The following is a 13,940-nucleotide window of genomic DNA, read 5'->3' as shown; positions in this document are numbered from 1 at the left end:
GTGATGGTGGTAGTTATGGTCAATAACTTTCATGCCAAAGACAAAAGTTTCTTGTTTATTCTAGAATACCAAGCTCCTAAAAAAGGTACATGCACTTCTCTATCTTTAAATTCCCAGCACTGTGCACTGTGCTTGGCACATAGTAATTGCTCAGCAAAGTTTTGTTAAATGCAATGTATGAATAAGTGATTATTAAGAATACAGTCTTTGGACTCAGACTACTTGAGTTCAAATTCTAGTTCTGCCAGTTGAGACTTAACTTTCTGTACTATTATCACATACATAAAATGATAATGATCACAGCTCCTTATTCATGAGACTGTTGAAAGAATTAAATTGTTGTATTCATGGAAAACACATTAAAATCTGATGCACTGTTAATTATCCATAAATGTTCGATGATACTATTTGTAAAGATTTCCCAAAGTAATGTGCACAAAGAATGTCGCCTGCCATTTCAGTAAACAAAGAATGTTGCAGTTAAAAAGCCATCAGCCTCTGGAGTCACCTGGTATACCCTGAGGAGATTCAGGGTGGGGAAAAACAGGATATTGGTCCTAGATAGTTAAGGTGCATATCAAAGGAATAATTTCAGCGAGCCCATACTGTAGAAAAGCACAAAATTCATTAACTTGAGACATCTGGGTTATAACTAGCAGTAATCTTTTGATGTTCAACTACCTGTTGTTTTTTGTTTTTCTGCAAAAACTTCTATCTATCCTGCCTCCTTCTTTACTTCTTTGAAACAGTTCCTCAGAGTTGAGAGGTTGTTTGAGGGCTATATCCTTCAGTAGTGCCCTGAAGAAAACATAATTCCCAAAATTTAGGTTGTGTGTGTTTTTTAGTCAAGTTTTGTTCATAAAGTAAATAAGCAGATGTGTAAGAGCATTTGACAGAACTGAATCTGAATTCTGACTCATTAGAAATAGAGTCTTGGACACATTTGTTGTATAGTAAATGTCATAGAAATTAAAGTTAACAAATGTGAAACTGAGCAGGCCCTCCTGGGTACAAAAGGTTTTCCTTGTCCTCTGTTTCTTATTTGTAGAAAAAGACTGCAAACTTCTAGACCTTTCCTGAGTTCCAGAAGGCAGATTCAGACAGTTACTAATCAGGAAAGAAAGGGAATGCAGAAACAAAGAAAAAGTAGTCAAGAAATAATTGTTGTTTACTCACTACTTTGGGTACAACTCTTTGTAGTCCCATGGACTGTAGCCCACCAGGCTTCTCTGTCCATAGGATTTCCCAAGCAAGCATACTGAAGTGGGTTGCCATTACCTTCTTCAGGGAATGTTTCTGACCCAGGGATCAAAGCTGTCTCCTGTTTGGTAGGTGAATTCTTACCACTGAGCCACCTGGGAAGCCCCAAGAAAAAATAGTACAGCAGTAAAGTGGAGTCCTTGCTACTCCTGAAGGGAGATACATGACAGTGTATCTTTGAGTTCTTCTACAGGAATTGAGGGGCTTCCCTGGGGCTGAACGGTAAAGAATCTGCCTGCCAATGCAGAAGATTTGTGTTTGATCCATGGGTCAGGAAGATCCCCTGGAGAAGGAAATGCAACCCACTCCAGTATTCTTGCCTGGAAAATCCCATGGACAGAGGAGCCTGGTGGACTACAGTCCATGGGATCGCAAAGAGTTGGACACAACTTAGCAACTCGAACAACGACAACATAGGAACTAAGGCCCCTATCTGTCAGTAATGCCTAACGCAGCTCCCAACGCATTACTGACACCTATCCAGGTGGAATTTCATAACTTCAGACTGAGAACAAGATTGCTGGAACACCACTCTGTTATCTCACCACCAACCAACGCTCTGGGAGCTCGGGTCTTTTGAGCCTGAGTTGTCTGTACTCCTTGCTGGGACCTTCAATAAACACTGTACTTTCCTTCACTACAACCCTGTGTCAGTAAGTTGGTGTTGCTGGTTGGCAGATGAGCAGACCAAAGTTTGGTTTGATAACAGATGCTTTGATGATTTGAGTAGAAAAGATCATTGTGGGCTGCAGCAATAATGTTTCCTGAAAGAGACTGTAGGGGAGCAGAATTTGCCACCCTGAAATATGTGTCCTTGGCATATTAAGTGATTCAAGCTGGTTATTTTCTGAATAACAGCAGACAGGGGAAAGGACCTGAGAACCAAGCAGGAGTTGCCTTTTTGCAAGGAATATTTGTAAGGAAAATCTCCTTTTGTAAGGAGATTCTGTAAGGTGTCTCCCTCTCAGAATCCACCTGCAATGCGGGAGACCTGGGTTTGATCCCTGGGTTGGGAAGATCTCCTGGAGAAGGGATAGACTACCCACTCCAGTATTCTGGCCTGGAGAATTCTATGGACTGTACAGTCCATGGGGTTGCAAAGAGTTGGACATGACTGAGCAACTTTCACTTTCATTTTTCATTCCCTCTCAGTGGCTTCCCTGGTGACTCAGTGGTAAAGAATCCACCTGCCAATACAGGAGACATGGGTTCCATCCCTGAGTTGGGAAGATCCCATAGAGAAGGAAACGGCAACCCACTCCATTATTCTTGCCTGGGACATCCCACAAACAGAAGAACCTGGCAGGCTACAGTCCATGGGGTGGGAAAAGATTTGGACATAACTTGGCAAATAAATAACAATAACAGTAACTCCCTCTCAACACCTGGAAGAGGAGGGTGACCAAATTTCTAGAAATTTTTACCAATGGAGAGGGCAAGGATGTAATCCCTCATCACAGTCATCCAGGTTGACTGTGCTTTTCCTGGTAATCTCCCATAACTAACTCTTCTCTCACTCAGCATCCTCTTTTGTATTGAACTGAGGGTGTTGTTAAAGGTGAGGATGAGGTAGAAACTACTAGGCAGTCTGTGTAGAACTCTGAGACCTGAGTCTTGTTTTCAGTAAATATCCCACTCCATTGTTCTTAATTCCAGGAATGTGTCTTTGGTCTGATGGATTATAGGCACGATGGATCCAGGGAAGGGCAGTAATTAAATTCTATTCCATATGCTTGAGGGAAAAACAACTGGTGATCATTAATCTTAAACCCATACATCTGGTCCATGGTAAGATGGCCAGAAGACATGAAAAAAGGGAGAGACTTAAACCAAGAATCAAGTTTAGTTCAGTCCCTTAGTCATGTCCAACTCTTTGCCACCCCAAGCATTGCAGCACACCAGTCTTCCCTGTCCATCACCAACTCCCAAAACTTGCTCAAACTCATGTCCATTGAGTCAGTATGCCATCCAACCATCTCATCCTCTGTTGTCCCCTTCTCCTCTCGCCTTTAATCTTTCCCAGCATCAGGGTCTTTGCATGTCTAATGAGTCAGTTCTTTGCATCAGGTGGCCAAAGTATTGGGGTTTCAACTTCAGCATCAGTCCTTCCAATGAATATTCGGGATTGATTTCCTTTAGGATTGACTGGTTGGATCTCCTTGCTGTCCAAGGGACTCTCGAGAGTCTTCTCCAACACCACAGTTCCAAAGAATCAATTTTTCGGCACTCAGCTTTCTTTATAGTCCAACTCTCACATCCATACATGACTACTGGAAAAACCATAGCCTTGACTAGATGGACCTTGTTGTTAAAGTAATGTCTCTCCTTTTAATATGCTGTCTAGTTTTGTCATAGCTTTTCTTCCAAGGAGCAAGCATCTTTTAATTTCATGGCTGCAATCACCATCTGCATTTTGGAGCCCCCGAAAATAAAGTCTCTTACTTTTTCCATTGTTTCCCCATCTATTTGGCATGAAGTGATGGGACCGGATGCCATGATCTTAGTTTTCTAAATGCTGAGTTTTAAGCCAACTTTTTCACTCTCCTCTTTTACTTTCATCTAGAGACCCTTTAGTTCTTCAATTTCTGCCATAAGGGTGGTGTCATCTGCATATCTGAGGTTATTGATATTTCTCCCAGCAGCCTTGATTCCAGCTTGTGCTTCATCCAGCCCAGTGTTTCTCATGATGTACTCTGCATATAAGTGAAATAAGCAGAGTGACAATATACAGCCTTGACGTATTCCTTTCCCTGTTTGGAACCAGTCTGTTGTTCCATGTCCCGTTCTAACTGTTGCTTTTTGATCTGCATACAGATCTCTCAGGAGGCAGGTCAGGTGGTCTGGTATTCCCCTTTCTTTCAGGATTTTCCAGGTTGCTGTGATCCACACAGTCAAAGGCTTTGGCATAGTCAATAAAGCAGAAGTAGATGTTTTTCTGGAATTCTTTTGCTTTTTCGATGATCCAACGGATGTTAGCAATTTGATCTCTGGTTCCTCTGCCTTTTCTAAAATCCAGTTTGAACATCTGGAAGTTCACAGTTCATGTACTGTTGAAGCCTGGCTTGGAGAATTTTGAGTATTACTTTGCTAGTGTGTGAGATGAGAGCAATTGTGTGGTAGTTTGAGCATTCTTTGGCATTGACTTTCTTTGGGATTGGAATGAAAACTGACCCTTTCCAGTCCTGTGGCCACTGGTGAGTTTTCCAAATTTTCTGGCATATTGAGCTCAGCACTTTCACAGCAACATCTTTTAGGATTTGAAATAGCTCAACTGGAATTCCACCACTGCCACTAGCTTTGTTTGTAGTGATGCTTCCTAAGGCCCACTTGACTTCGCATTCCAGGATGTCTGGCTCAAGGTGAGTGATCACACCACTGTGGTTGTCTGGGTCATGAAGATATTTTTTGTATAATTCTACTGTGTATTCTTGCCACCTGTTAGGTAGTCAGAATAGGGGAAAGAAGTCCAGAATGGCGGTGGCTAAAAGACAAGAAAGGGAAAAGCTTGTGAAAATAGAACAAACGAAGGTCCAAGGACCAGAGTGAGGACATCAGGCTCCTGGCTGGCCCAATTTACATAGGGCAGGCCCAAGGGGAGGAAAAAACATATGAAAAGAAGAGCCAAAGGGCCGGTACTCTTGCACGTGCACTCTCTTGCGCGCGCTCTCTCTCTTGCTCTCTCTTCTCTTTGTGTCTTTTGGGTCAGCATGCCCTCATGCCTCGAGGATGTAGTTTCCTTTATTTTCTAAATAAAACTGAGCTGTAACACAGAGCTGCTACACTGATCTGTCTGAGAGCTGTGACACACCACGGGCTTTAACATCCGTCACTTCAAATTTTTATTGTGATGAGACAGAACCAAGGAAATTACCCACTCCCCTGACATGTATGGTGCCATGACTCGGATTTAACCTGGCTGAAACAACTTCGGTGCTGGCCCCTGCAAGGAGAAGGCCAAGCACAGCAGGAGCCCAACTCGGCGAAAGCTCCCATGGTAGAAGCAGAACCTGAAGAAAACCCAGCACAGGGAAGTGACAAGAAGCCCAGCGTGCTAGAAACAGGGACAGTGAAAAAAGAACTCAGCAGAAAGCTCACGTGGCTCAGTCTCGAGATTGAGTCTTCTCAGATTCGAGAAGACCTCTGGTTAAGGTAGGAGGTCCTCGCTCCTATGGCTGGAGGGACATATGCCTAACAAAATCTTAATTCCTTTACAATCTCTCGTTTCTTGTTTCCTAGAAACCCCTGCGAACAGGCAAGCAGCAGTGGGCACAATTGAGGGACTCTGGAGAGGCTACTCCTCAATATGTCCCAAAGGCTCCACTCTCTGCTGAGTCCCAGTAGCTGTTACCCAAGCCAGTGAGGGTTCTTCTGTCCTTAATCTTCTTTGTGCCAAAGATCAGGCCAATGAAAACTGTGAGCACAGGTCAAGTATTTAGCAGATTTTCTGCCAGGCTATGAAGTGGATTCCTTGGCATGTTTTTCCCACTGCTTTTTCCTCCCTGTCCTTCAGCTCCTCTCTCCCGCGACTTGAGTCCATCCAAAACTCATGATGCCTGGCTTCAGGACCTAATGGAGCTCAGGCTCTGATGTCTCATTGCAAAAACTCAGTGAGAGACACAGCAATAGGTAAGAGGTGGATTTGTTAGGATTCAGAGAGAAGCACACTCTGCAGGGTGTGGGCCATCGCAGAGGGCAAGGGCTCTGGTCATGGAATGGGTCTAGGTTTTGCGAGCTGGGTGAATTCATATGCTAATGAGTGGGAGAATCATCCCACCCATTGGGGAACCACCCACTCCACCTTCTTTTGACAGCACCTTGGAGCTGTCCTGCCATCTCTGGGTATGTCATTTAGCTTACAGATTGGGTATTAAGTTTTACTTGAATTTGACTTGTCATCTTGGACCCAATTGATTTTAATCAGTTTATGTTATGCCCTTGCACTATGTCATTTTTTCAAAAGTTGTGCCCTGCCCCCTTCCCTCCTGTTTCATGCTCTTTTCCTGAGCCCTGTCCAGGCCCACAATGTTGCCTCTACAATCTTCTGGAGGGACAACCAGAAAATACTTGGCCCTAGGGAGGGAAATACTGTATAATAACCACTCCCTCTAGATATTCAGGCCTTCATCGTCCATGTTTCCTACAACATGTGCAACATCAGCACTCTCAGTGAACCCACTAGGATGGGAGACAGGCACACAATGCCTGCTAGAAGTCCATCTATTGGCATCCCTTCAAAGGCAATTGGGCTTCCAGAGGTAATGCCTGCACTTTAGGAGTTAGCCTTGCAGGCCGTTTGGGCCCAAACCCTCACCACCCTTTTCCTAAAGTTACAAACTTAGCCCCAGATCAAATCTCCACTCCACTTTTATGGAACATCTGGTCTGTTGCCTCTTACCAGTTTGTTCTTAAGCCAATTACTAACTCCTACAACCAGGACTCTGCCCCCTTGTAGGCAACATTGCTCCACTCAGTCTAGTATTAAAATACTTTAATGCCCCTAACAGGGCCAGATAACCCACTCTTTTGTCATTACTTCTGTTATTACCTAAAGTGGGTCTATGACAATGAATTATTTACCATTGGAGATACCCTAACCTGCTCTTATGAAGGACTAGGGGAGGAAATCAGTGACTTATCCCCTTAGAGCAGTAATAGGATAAGGCTTAGGACTGCTTCATCAGGTTCCCAATCTCAGGAACCTGGCTTAGGAACAGGCTTAGATTGCTTTACATCATGATATCTATTCCCATCTGCAGTGAACAAACTGTCAATGAGTTAAAATTACAACCCCTTAATCCTACCCAGCACTGGTCATGCTGGAGACCTTGGGGACGCCCAACTCCAGTCCGGGGGTCCCAGGAGGTTGACTGCCTCGACCTGCCTAGGAATCTGTTCCCTGGGAGGTGTCATGCCTCAACCTGCTCAGGCATCCGCCAGTCCAGAGGGGTCCCAGGAGGTCAACTTGCCTTGCCCTGCCTAGGGATCTGGTCCTCGAAAGGTTGTCATGACTCAACCTGCTTGGGGATCTGCCAGTCCAGGGGTCCCAGGAGGTCGACATGCCTTGTCCTGCCCAGGGACCCAATTCTCGGGCAGTACCTGCTGGGGGATTCGGTCTCCAGGAGGCTGTCATGCCTCAGCTTGCCTGGGGATCTGCACCCTGACCTGGGGATGCCTGGCTCTCAGGTTGCAACAGTACTGGGTAGGGTAAGCTTCAGAAAGACTCACCCCTAAGGAAGTCCACCCATGGAAATAGAACAAAGCCTATTACTTGTGGGTCTGTGCCCAGTCTCAGCAATAACTCAGGAGCCCAAGGAGAACCCCATTGCCTTTTTGGAAAGGCTAAAAGAGGCCCTACAAAATTTTACCAATATGGGCTTAGATTCTTACGAGGAACAGGTGATTTTAAAGGACAAATGCCTGTCCCAATGAGCATCAGACATCAGGATAAAGTTACAACAGCTACAGCAGGACCCTGCTGCATCTTTAGATGAGATGGTCCAGACAGCCATCAATACCTTTTACAACAGAGAATAGGTGAGGAAGGCCAAGGCCCAAGAGAAGGAGAAAAGGAAAGAGATAAGGCATGCCCAGATGCTGGCTGCCCTCCAGGGAAGCCCTATGGCAAACCTCGAGTCCTTCAAGGACAAGTTCAGTTCAATTCAGTTCAGTTCAGTCACTCAGTCGTGTCTGATTCTTTGTGACCCCATGGACCACAGCACGCCAGGCCTCCCTGTCCATCAGCAACTCCTGGAGTTTACCCAAACTCATGTCCATTGAGTTGGTGGTGCCATCCAACCATCTCAACTTCTGTCATCCCCTTCTCCTCTTGCCTTCAATCTTTCCCAGCATCAGGGTCCTTTCAAATGAGTCAGCGCTTTGCATCAGGTGGCCAAAGTATTGCAATTTCAGCTTCAACATCAGTCCTTCCAATGAACATTCAGGACTGATTTCCAATCGGATGGACTGGTTGGATCTCCTTGCTGTCCAAGGGACTCTCAAGAGTCTTCTCCAACACCACAGTTCAAAAGCATCAATTCTTCAGCAATCAGCTTTCTTCATAGTCCAACTCTCACATCCATACATGACTACTGGAAAAACCATAGCCTTAATTAGACGGACCTTTGTTGGCAGAGTAATGTCTCTGCTTTTTAACATGCTGTCTGGGTTGGTCATAACTTCCCTTCCAAAGAGTAAGCGTCTTTTTATTTCATGGCTGCAGTCACCATCTCCAGTGATTCTGGAGTACAAGAAAATAAAGTCTGCCACTGTTTCCACTGTTTCTCCATCTATTTGCCATGAAGTGATGGGATCAGATACCATGATCTTAGTTTTCTGAATATTGAGCTTTAAGCCAACTTTTTCACTCTCCTCTTTCACTTTCATCAAGAGGCTCTTTAGTTCTTCTTCACTTTCTGCCATAAGGGTGGTGTCATCTGCATATCTGAGGTTATTGATATTTCTCCCAGCAGCCTTGATTCCAGCTTGTGCTTCATCCAGCCCAGTGTTTCTCATGATGCACTCTACATATAAGTTAAATAAGCACAGTGCCTTGAAGGACAAGGCACCAGGAAAATGCCTAATCTGTAGACAGGCAGGGCATTGGGCCAAAGAGTGTTCAAACCATGACAAATCTCCTAAAACAGCTTTCTACAAATGCCATCAATTGGGACATTGGGCAGCACTCTGCCCTTGGCACCCAAGAGCTTCAAGGTCAAGTGCCAAGGCTTCCCTCAACAGGGACTGTTTCAAGAGGACTGAAGCGGCCCACTCCAGCCAGCCTGCCTGTTGCAGATAACCATCATGGGGCTGGAGCTAAGGGTGCAACTGGGGCAGGTAGCCCTGAGAATTTCTTGGTTGACACAGGGCTACCTACTCTGTGCTGACCTCCTACTCCATAGCCTTCTCCTCCCAAACCTGTACTATTTTGGGTGCTACAGGAAAAACAGTTACAAAAGGATTCACCTGAGCACTTTGTTGATGGGATGAACAAATATTTTCCCACCAGTTTCTAGTGGTCCCTGACTGTCCTCCTCCCTTACTGGGAAGAAATTTTTCCCTGCCTTCAAAATCTTGCAGCTATTGCAATCCTGATAGAAGATGCTTTAAAACTGTCTTTTGGGGGCAAACTAACTATTTTTACCAGCCACCAAGAGAAACAACTCCTAAATGGGAGAGGCCATTTATGGATGTCTGATCAAAGAATCCTCAGATATCAAGTAGCGCTGATGGAAAATCCAACCCTCACTATATTCCCTTGTGAGGTTCTTAACCCAGCCACCCTCCTGCTTACCCCTGAGGGCTCTCTCCCCTTTCACTCTTGCCTAGAAACCTTGGACCACTGGACAAAACGCCAAGAGGGATTGTCGGAAGATCCTCTGACCAATCCTGAGGAAATCCGGTACACTGATGGAAGCAGCTTTGTCTTGGATGGAAAAAGAAGAACTGGATATGCAGTAGTCTCCAATTTTGAGAACATAGAGGCTAAACCTTTGCCACCAGGTACTTCAGCCCAATTAGCTGAGCTCATAGCCCTGACTTGAGTTTTAGAGCTCAGAAAAGGAAAAAGAGTAGCCATTTACACTGACTCCAAGTATGCCTTGCTGTTGCTACATGCACATGCTGCTATTTGAAAAGAAAGAAGCCACTTGACCACCGAGGGTCCCCGATCAAATATGGTGATCGAAGCCTTCGAATTTTGGAGGCAGTCCATCTGCCCACTGAGGTTTCAGTCTCCCACTGTAAAGGACACCAAAAAGGGAGCATGGAAGTGGCACGAGGGAACCAAGCAGCTGATCAGGCAGCTAAGAGAGCAGCATTACAGAACAATGATCTAATAGGGGTTGCCACCTTAGTTCCACAGACTAATTTGCCAGAAACTCCTTCATATACTGAAGGTGAGACTCTTAAAGCTAAGAGTGAGGACTTTCAAGATCATATGGGGGGGTTCCAAAAGGAGGGACTCCGTTTTCTGCCTGGGAACCTCCAATGGAAGCTGGTTAACTCCTTATATGCCACCACTCATTTAGGGGAAAAGGCCCTCCAAAGATTACTAGAAGGGCCCTTCAGAGGAACAGGCCTCCAAACAACTATAAGGCAAGTGGTCTCCTCTTGTCCCACTTGTCATTAAACAACCACCAAGGAGCTCAAAGACCCCAGCTGGCCCAGCCTGTCCAGTGATGTGGGACCTACCCAGGAGAGGACTGGCAGATGGACTTCACCCAGATGCTAGTTTCTCAAGAGTATAAATACCTATTAGTCATGATAGATACATTCACAGGATGGATTGATGGCTTTCCCACCCAGACTGAGGAGGCTAAGGAGGTGGTAAAAAAAAAAAAAACTGCTCCATTAAATCATTCCAAGATTTGGTCTGCCCAGGTCATTACAAAGTGACAATGGGACATCATTTACTTCTAAGGTCACCCAAGGGGTCTCTAAAGCATTGGGCATTACTTATCATCTCCACTGTACCTGGAGGCCTCAGTCTTCAGGAAAAATAGAAAGAGCCAACCAATTCTTAAAATCAGCGATAAAAAAGACAACCCAGGAAACCTTCCTGGGATGGAAGGAGGCTTTGCCAATAGCTCTCCTCTGCACTTGTATTGCCCCTAAGGAACAGGTTGGTCTTAGTCCTTATGAGATGCTATATGGGAGACCTTTTGTTTATGTCAATGACCTCTTCCTAGATCCAGAGGCTCAGACCCTCCAGTCTTATACCATGGCCATTGGGCAATTCCAACAGGATATACGCTTGTGGGGTGTGAACCAGGATCCAAAAGATTCTAAGGAGTCACCCCTATATGCTCCAGGGACTCAAGTCCTAATTAAAGTTTGGAAAGATGGGTCCCCAAAGGCTCAACTCAAGCCCACATGGAAGGGCCCCTACACTGTGATACTTTCTATCCCCTCAGTGGTCAAGGTATCAGGACATGACTCCTGGATTCACTACTCACGAGCCAAGCTGTGGAAGAAAACAGAAGAGGACACAGTACACTTGTGAGGCCCTGGGAGGTCTCAGATACCTTTTCAGAACTACAAATGAGTGCCCTTCTAATGAACACCCCCAAAATCTAGTTTCTGGGGATAAGATTTCTCAGGACAGCTCTAAAGAACCAACACAGCTTGGCAGGAATTGTACTCCAAAACAGACAGGAGAAAGATCTTCTGATCCCTGAACAAGGAGGAACTTGAGCCATCCCGGCGATGGGAATTTGGAGTTGGCTAATACCCCTACTAGTTCTTGTTACGCTATACTGATGCTGCTTATGATTGCTCCATGTATTATCAATCATCTAACCCATTTTGTCTCTGCCCAGGTCAACAAGCTACAACATGCAGTGCCAGTTCAACAAGGATATATAAAACTACCGCTGATCATGAAAAATATCACTGACCGTTAGATGGACACCACTGTAAGAACACAGGTCTGAGACTAGCAAGAGGGGGAGGTCCAATGCCCTTCACCATCCCAGCTCAGTAGGAAGTAGTCAGAAAGACCTCGACGCCCCTATTCCCAAAGAGTTGGGCCTCCCATCTCTTGAGGGGGAATGTTAGGTTGTTAGAATAGGAAAAAGGAGTCCAGAATGGCAGTAGCTAAAAGACAAGAAAGGGAAAAACCCACAAAAATAGAACAAAGGAAGGTCTGAGGACTGGAGTGAGGACCTCAGGTAGAACAAACAGCACTCCTGGCTGGCCCAGTTTACATAGGGCAAGCCCAGGGGGAGGAAAAAACATATAAAAAGAGGAGCTAAAGGGCCAGGGCACTCTCTCTCTCTCGCTCTCCCTTGCTCTCTCTGTTCTCTTTGCGTCTTTTGGGTCACCATGCCCTCACACCTCGAGGATGTATTTTCCTTTATTTTCTAAATAAAACTGAGCTGTAACACGAAGCTCTAACACTGGTCTGTCTGAGAGCTGTAACACTGATCTGTCCAAGAGCTGAGACGTGGTCTGTCCAAGAGCTGTGACACACCAAGGGCTTTAACCTCCATCGCTTTGTCTTCAATCTTTCCCAGTATCAGGGTCTTTTTCAATGGGTCAACTGCTAATACCCATTTAGTCAGAATCAATGGATTGATTTGGTCCAATAACTTTTTTCTAGGTGCCAACATAACATTGTAATGTATCTATCTAATTATATTATACAGATAGTACTAGTTATAGTGAGAGCTAAGTAAATTTTAATTGATAAATAAATGTAAATACTTATTATTTTTAAATGATATTGTAATTAAGTTACTTCATAATTTAAAAACATAAACATGGACACATTTTAAATTTTCTATGAAGATATAATACAATGTAAAATCAGACAGAGATAAAGAAGCTAATAATATGACTGGAATGATACAGAAAAAAGAGATTGGAAGAAGACATATTGAAAATTTCCCAATAACTGGCAATTAAAATTTGATGCAACAGAGCAAAATTTAAAATCTGTTCCTTGTGTAAGCAAATCTACAGAAAATAAAGCAGACTATTTTAGGGCATAATTTCAGCAACAGCATAAAAAATTTAGAAAGAATAGTTTCTGCTCCAAAACAACAACAACAAAAAAACATGAAATCAACCATTTAGAATCAGAATCCAATGTCCAACAAGTAGTGTTTTAATGATTTATAACAGGATCTAAGCTTGTAACTTTGACCATTCATAAATTAGCTTGGATTTTTGCTAACACACAAATAAAATTTATATGAAAGTGAAAGTGTTAGTGGCTCAGTTGTGTCAGACTCTATACAAGCCTATGGATAGTAGCCTGCCAAACTCCTCTGTCCATGGAATTCTCCAGGCAAGAATACTGGAGTGGGTAGCCAGCCATTCCTTTCTCCAGGGGATCTTCCCAACCCAGGGATGAAACCCAGGTCTCCTGAATTGCAGGCAGATTCGATATTGTCTGAGCCACCAGGAAAGCCCAAACATTACATGGAGAGATAATGAAAGAATAATTATTTTAGTTATGGAAATTAGATTAGAAATTTTTGAGAAAAAAGATTAAAAATAAAAATTATATTTTTACAAAAAATAAAAGATCTTCAATTAAGTTACCAAAGATTGTTTCCAGAATGGAAAACCTTTCAAACTATATCAAATACTATGTAGATTCAAATGTTTAAAAATTGAAAACACTTTTCTTTGGCTTTAGATTGGATATGCAATATGAGACATTGTCACAACTGGATATCCACATGCAAAACAATAAAGTTGGAATCCTGCCCCACACTGCACACAAAAATTAACTCAAAATGGATCATAGACCTAAATGTGAGAAATGAAACTATACTACTCCTAGAAGAAAGTATCAGAGTAACTTTTCACAAACTTGGGTTAGGCAAAGATTTCTTAGATACAAAAAAAGAACAAACAACAAAAGAAAAACAGATAAATTGGACTTTACTAAAATTAAAAACTTTTTCATTCAAAAGACACCACCAAAAAAGAGAAAAAATTGCCCAAAGAATGGGAAAGAATATTTGCAGATAATATATCTAATGAGGTACTTACATAAAATAAACTCTTTCAATTCACTAATAAAAAGATAATAAAATTTTAAAATGAGCAAAGGATTTGAGTGGCCACTTCTCCAAGAAGATACACAAATGATCAGTTAACACATGAACAGGTACTGGACGTCTTTAGTCACCAAGGAAATGTAAGTGAAAACCACAATGAAATACCATTTC

General features: G+C 43.5%; 1 protein-coding gene across 2 annotated transcripts in view; it reads right to left on the bottom strand.

Annotated features, from left to right (window-relative positions):
• SLC44A5 (solute carrier family 44 member 5) overlaps window positions 1-13,940 on the bottom strand; it is a 471,569-nt gene that overhangs the window by 451,419 nt on the left and 6,210 nt on the right. The window contains exons 1-3 of one of the 2 annotated variants that reach the window (XM_081490170.1): window positions 2,685-5,048; window positions 1,177-2,034; window positions 682-798 (exon numbers count right to left, since the gene is read on the bottom strand). The exons of the other annotated variant lie outside the window; for it this stretch is intronic. The gene's annotated coding sequence lies outside the window, so the exon portion shown is untranslated. Of the gene's footprint in view, window positions 1-681; window positions 799-1,176; window positions 2,035-2,684; window positions 5,049-13,940 lie in introns of those variants that run through there. 2 annotated transcript variants of the gene reach the window in all.

The sequence above is a fragment of the Giraffa tippelskirchi genome, chromosome 5 (genome assembly GCF_054371585.1).
Source record: "Giraffa tippelskirchi isolate mGirTip1 chromosome 5, T2T-mGirTip1v1.2.pri, whole genome shotgun sequence".
NCBI classification, from domain to species: Eukaryota; Metazoa; Chordata; class Mammalia; order Artiodactyla; family Giraffidae; genus Giraffa; species Giraffa tippelskirchi.
The sequence above is the reverse complement of the archived record's forward strand: the minus strand, read 5'-3'. Positions and strand labels throughout refer to the sequence as shown.